The following is a 5,000-nucleotide window of genomic DNA, read 5'->3' as shown; positions in this document are numbered from 1 at the left end:
AATAAATAAAGCTTCTCCTCTCTGATATGGAATTACCCCCCAAAAAGTATAAGGGAATACCCAATGCTAACCTATGAGAGGGGCAGACCTCACAGTAGTGAAAAATGTAATAGACTGTTTGATACTACTAGGACATACAAACTACCACAGTACATGTCTTACCTTTTACTTACATAGCATGATGCCCCTAGGACTACCTAGGGCCTACCTTAGGGGTTACTGATATGTAATAAAATTGGAATTTAAGGCTTGGCAAGTAGTTTTAAATGCCAAGTCGAAGTGGCAGTACACTGCAGCACAGGCACTGCAGTAGCAGGCTTGAGACAGGTTTGAAATGCTATTTCTTTGGGCGGCACAATCAGTCCCTGGGTATATGGTATACCACTTTACAAGGGGCTTTCAAGTAAATTAAATCTGTCAGTCAGGTATACTCCAATTATACACATGATTAGGGAAGAAGCACGTGCACTTCAGCACTGATTAGTAGCGATAAAGTTATCAGAGTCCTAAGGCCAACAAAAAGATACAGCAAAATGCGGAGGTGAAAAGCAATAAGGTGGGGTTGGGACCACCTTAAGAATGCAAGGTCTAACAAAAACGAACTAAGGATAACATGAGTAAAACATCAGGTTTCTCTACAGCATTTGGTGAGACAAGTGGGCCTTCTTTTATCTTCCATAAATGCAATCCTTCCCGGACCCCTTTATTATATAGCTCTTCAAGGAAAAAATATAAAGCACTTACAAAGGAGCCTCAAATACTCAAAGATGGTAGACTTCTTTAATATGGGACATATACTAAAAGCAGCACGAAAACAGAGTGCAATAGGGTCCAAAAAACTTGAGTGACCCATGAGAGTATGCATGCAAGCCTATGGTATTCCAAACTAGAGATATACGCATGCAATTTTTGCTTTTTTAGAGAGAATGTGCCTGCTGAAAAAAACCTTATTTTTAAAAAGTGCATTGCAGAATATCAGGAATTTGCTGTGGGACACCTTGAAAACTTGCATACAGATTATGTGCACACACCTTGCAGTCAGTTGTTGTGGCCGAGTGGTTAAGGCGATGGACTAGAAATCCATTGGGGTCTCCACGCGCAGGTTCGAATCCTGCCGACAACGAGAATCTTTTTAACATCGGCTACAATTTCAGAAGTTAACCTTTAGTATTTCTTCCATGTCAGTTTTATAAATAGGTGGCTTATTTTGGTGTCACTATTGCCATATCACATATTTATTATCGCTCCCCCTTTCATATCTTTGCTATAACTCTCGTCCTTCATTAGCGCTGGTGCAAACGCTTCAAATTATTATACCCTGGCTCTCTCGGTCATACCTGTGCATGCACTTGAAACTTACTTTACCAATAAAAGAAGCAAATAGAGAAATAAAATAAAAGTGCTAGCTGGATTAGGCAAACACACTTCATAAAACTGCAGTTTCTTTTCTATTCTCCCCCGTGTTACAAGCTTAACTGCTCCCTGTGTAATTTCTCTTAACCTGCTGTTCCTGGAAGAGAATTTCATCTACAAGCTCTTTCTGTGTTTTTTCCTAGTCTTTTCTTTCCCTTTTCTTAGATTTGTAACTGTTCCTTTACGTGCTCTATTTAGGCGCCATTAATCTCATTTGAGCTCCTTGTACCTGCTGCTGTTTTCTCCACACCTCATACTGTCTTTTCCCTCTTTCTCTCTTTCTCTGCGGTTGGTGGCTACTTTCCAAAGCGTCTGATGCCCCAATGTTCCTCCGTCTTGTTGTCAGACGTGAATTTGAAAAGCAACAAAATTAACAAGCCTTTACCACTCACACATGGCAGAAGTTTATACTTTAATTCAATGAGCTAAGAAAAGTGTGTTGTGGGGCCCCTACGAGCCATGGTGTTTGCTTCATCATAATTAGGCATGCAGTCATTAGCCACAGCTCTGATTATGGGTCACTGAGGTCAGTTTCAATAATTCCTCAAAAACCTAACCATGCAGTCCCCCCTAACTGTGTAGTTATCTTGCTTTACTGCTGTTTGTGTGATTAGCTGGGAGGAGGTCACGGCAGCATCCTCCCAATAAAAGTGTAGATGGACCGTTCCTTAACTCTTTCTTGCTTCACATACAGATGGCTTGAGGAGGTACAGGGGAGATGCAGGTCTAATAAACAGAATAGAATATCTGCGCCAGGTGTGTTTCTCTGCATTGGTGTCCCATCACAGGCCCACCAGTGTATGTGTGATCTTTGACTCCTGCCAGTTCACAAGCAGGCGGCCAGGAAACGGTTTCAGCCTATCAACCACTGAGGAGATAAAGCCTTTGTATAAGGAATGAGGAAGCAATGAACACATTCAGCCTATCACAGGAGTAGCCCTGAGTGTTCCGAATTATAATTTCTTCATGTCACTGTACGTTATTGAGCCCAAGTAGCTCGCCGTGATCTTATAGTGGTTAGTACTCTGCGTTGTGGCCGCAGCAACCTCGGTTCGAATCCGAGTCACGGCATTGTGGTTGGCAATGTCACGGCAGTTGGGTTTTTCTTTTACAGAATTCCCAAATGTACCAGTTGTTTTTGTAAAATGTCTATTAAAAACAGATCCTTTTCAATATTTAAACGATCTAACAACAAATTATTTAAACACACATGATTATAAGATGTAGGTATACTGTACTTACTGACATAAATTATCGTTCTTGAACATATTTGCGGTAAGGGGAGCGGAGCTCTCCCCCAGGCCAATCAGAATGCAGATGAATGCAGTTGCAGTTGAGTGACCTGTGTTGTGGCTGTCTACAGGGAATGCACATATGTAGCTGTCTCGCAGCCCAATCCAGACGTCAATCGAAGACAGGTTTCAATGCAAATAGAGCAGTAAGTGCAGAGAAATGCTCACTCTCTAAAAATGGCATTTATACAATAGTAAGATTAAATCCAACCTCACCAGTAGATAGGATGTATCAATAAATAAATAAAGCTTCTCCTCTCTGATATGGAATTACCCCCCAAAAAGTATAAGGGAATACCCAATGCTAACCTATGAGAGGGGCAGACCTCACAGTAGTGAAAAATGTAATAGACTGTTTGATACTACTAGGACATACAAACTACCACAGTACATGTCTTACCTTTTACTTACATAGCATGATGCCCCTCGGACTACCTAGGGCCTACCTTAGGGGTTACTGATATGTAATAAAATTGGAGTTTAAGGCTTGGCAAGTAGTTTTAAATGCCAAGTCGAAGTGGCAGTACACTGCAGCACAGGCACTGCAGTAGCAGGCTTGAGACAGGTTTGAAATGCTATTTCTTTGGGCGGCACAATCAGTCCCTGGGTATATGGTATACCACTTTACTAGGGGCTTTCAAGTAAATTAAATCTGTCAGTCAGGTATACTCCAATTATACACATGATTAGGGAAGAAGCACGTGCACTTCAGCACTGATTAGTAGCGATAAAGTGATCAGAGTCCTAAGGCCAACAAAAAGATACAGCAAAATGCGGAGGTGAAAAGCAATAAGGTGGGGTTGGGACCACCTTAAGAATGCAAGGTCTAACAAAAATGAAGTAAGGATAACATGAGTAAAACATCAGGTTTCTCTACAGCATTTGGTGAGACAAGTGGGCCTTCTTTTATCTTCCATAAATGCAATCCTTCCCGGACCCCTTTATAATATAGCTCTTCAAGGAAAAAATATAAAGCACTTACAAAGGAGCCTCAAATACTCAAAGATGGTAGACTTCTTTAACATGGGACATATACTAAAAGCAGCACGAAAACAGAGTGCAATAGGGTCCAAAAAACTTGAGTGACCCATGAGAGTATGCATGCAAGCCTATGGTATTCCAAACTAGAGATATACGCATGCAATTTTTGTTTTTAGGAGAGAATGTGCCTGCTGAAAAAAACCTTATTTTTAAAAAGTGCATTGCAGAATATCAGGAATTTGCTGTGGGACACCTTGAAAACTTGCATACAGATTATGTGCACACACCTTGCAGTCAGTTGTTGTGGCCGAGTGGTTAAGGTGATGGACTAGAAATCCATTGGGGTCTCCCCGCGCAGGTTCGAATCCTGCCGACAACGAGAATCTTTTTAACATCGGCTACAATTTCAGAAGTTAACCTTTAGTATTTCTTCCATGTCAGTTTTATAAATAGGTGGCTTATTTTGGTGTCACTATTGCCATATCACATATTTATTATCGCTCCCCCTTTCATATCTTTGCTATAGCTCTCGTCCTTCATTAGCGCTGGTGCAAACGCTTCAAATTATTATACCCTGGCTCTCTCGGTCATACCTGTGCATGCACTTGAAACTTACTTTACCAATAAAAGAAGCAAATAGAGAAATAAAATAAAAGTGCTAGCTGGATTAGGCAAACACACTTCATAAAACTGCATTTTCTTTTCTATTCTCCCCCGTGTTACAAGCTTAACTGCTCCCTGTGTAATTTCTCTTAACCTGCTGTTCCTGGAAGAGAATTTCATCTACAAGCTCTTTCTGTGTTTTTTCCTAGTCTTTTCTTTCCCTTTTCTTAGATTTGTAACTGTTCCTTTACGTGCTCTATTTAGGCGCCATTAATCTCATTTGAGCTCCTTGTACCTGCTGCTGTTTTCTCCACACCTCATACTGTCTTTTCCCTCTTTCTCTCTTTCTCTGCGGTTGGTGGCTACTTTCAAAAGCGTCTGATGCCCCAATGTTCCTTCGTCTTGTTGTCAGACGTGAATTTGAAAAGCAACAAAATTAACAAGCCTTTACCACTCACACATGGCAGAAGTTTATACTTTAATTCAATGAGCTAAGAAAAGTGTGTTGTTGGGCCCCTACGAGCCATGGTGCTTGCTTCATCATAATTAGGCATGCAGTCATTAGCCACAGCTCTGATTATGGGTCACTGAGGTCAGTTTCAATAATTCCTCAAAAACCTAACCATGCAGTCCCCCCTAACTGTGTAGGTATCTTGCTTTACTGCTGTTTGTGTGATTAGCTGGGAGGAGCTCACGGCAGCATCCTCCCAA

General features: G+C 41.2%; 2 non-coding genes across 2 annotated transcripts; both read left to right on the top strand.

The window, feature by feature from the left end:
* The first annotated feature begins 1,041 nt into the window (after nt 1-1,041).
* On the top strand, nt 1,042-1,123 carry TRNAS-AGA (transfer RNA serine (anticodon AGA)). The gene has a single exon. It is a non-coding gene; the product is annotated as a tRNA-Ser (tRNA).
* A 2,860-nt stretch (nt 1,124-3,983) lies between these two features.
* On the top strand, nt 3,984-4,065 carry TRNAS-AGA (transfer RNA serine (anticodon AGA)). Its single transcript has one exon. It is a non-coding gene; the product is annotated as a tRNA-Ser (tRNA).
* The last annotated feature ends 935 nt before the right edge of the window (nt 4,066-5,000 follow it).

Source organism: Lissotriton vulgaris, chromosome 1_1 (assembly GCF_964263255.1).
Source record: "Lissotriton vulgaris chromosome 1_1, aLisVul1.2, whole genome shotgun sequence".
NCBI lineage: Eukaryota > Metazoa > Chordata > Amphibia > Caudata > Salamandridae > Lissotriton > Lissotriton vulgaris.
This window is presented reverse-complemented; position numbering and strand designations above follow the sequence as displayed.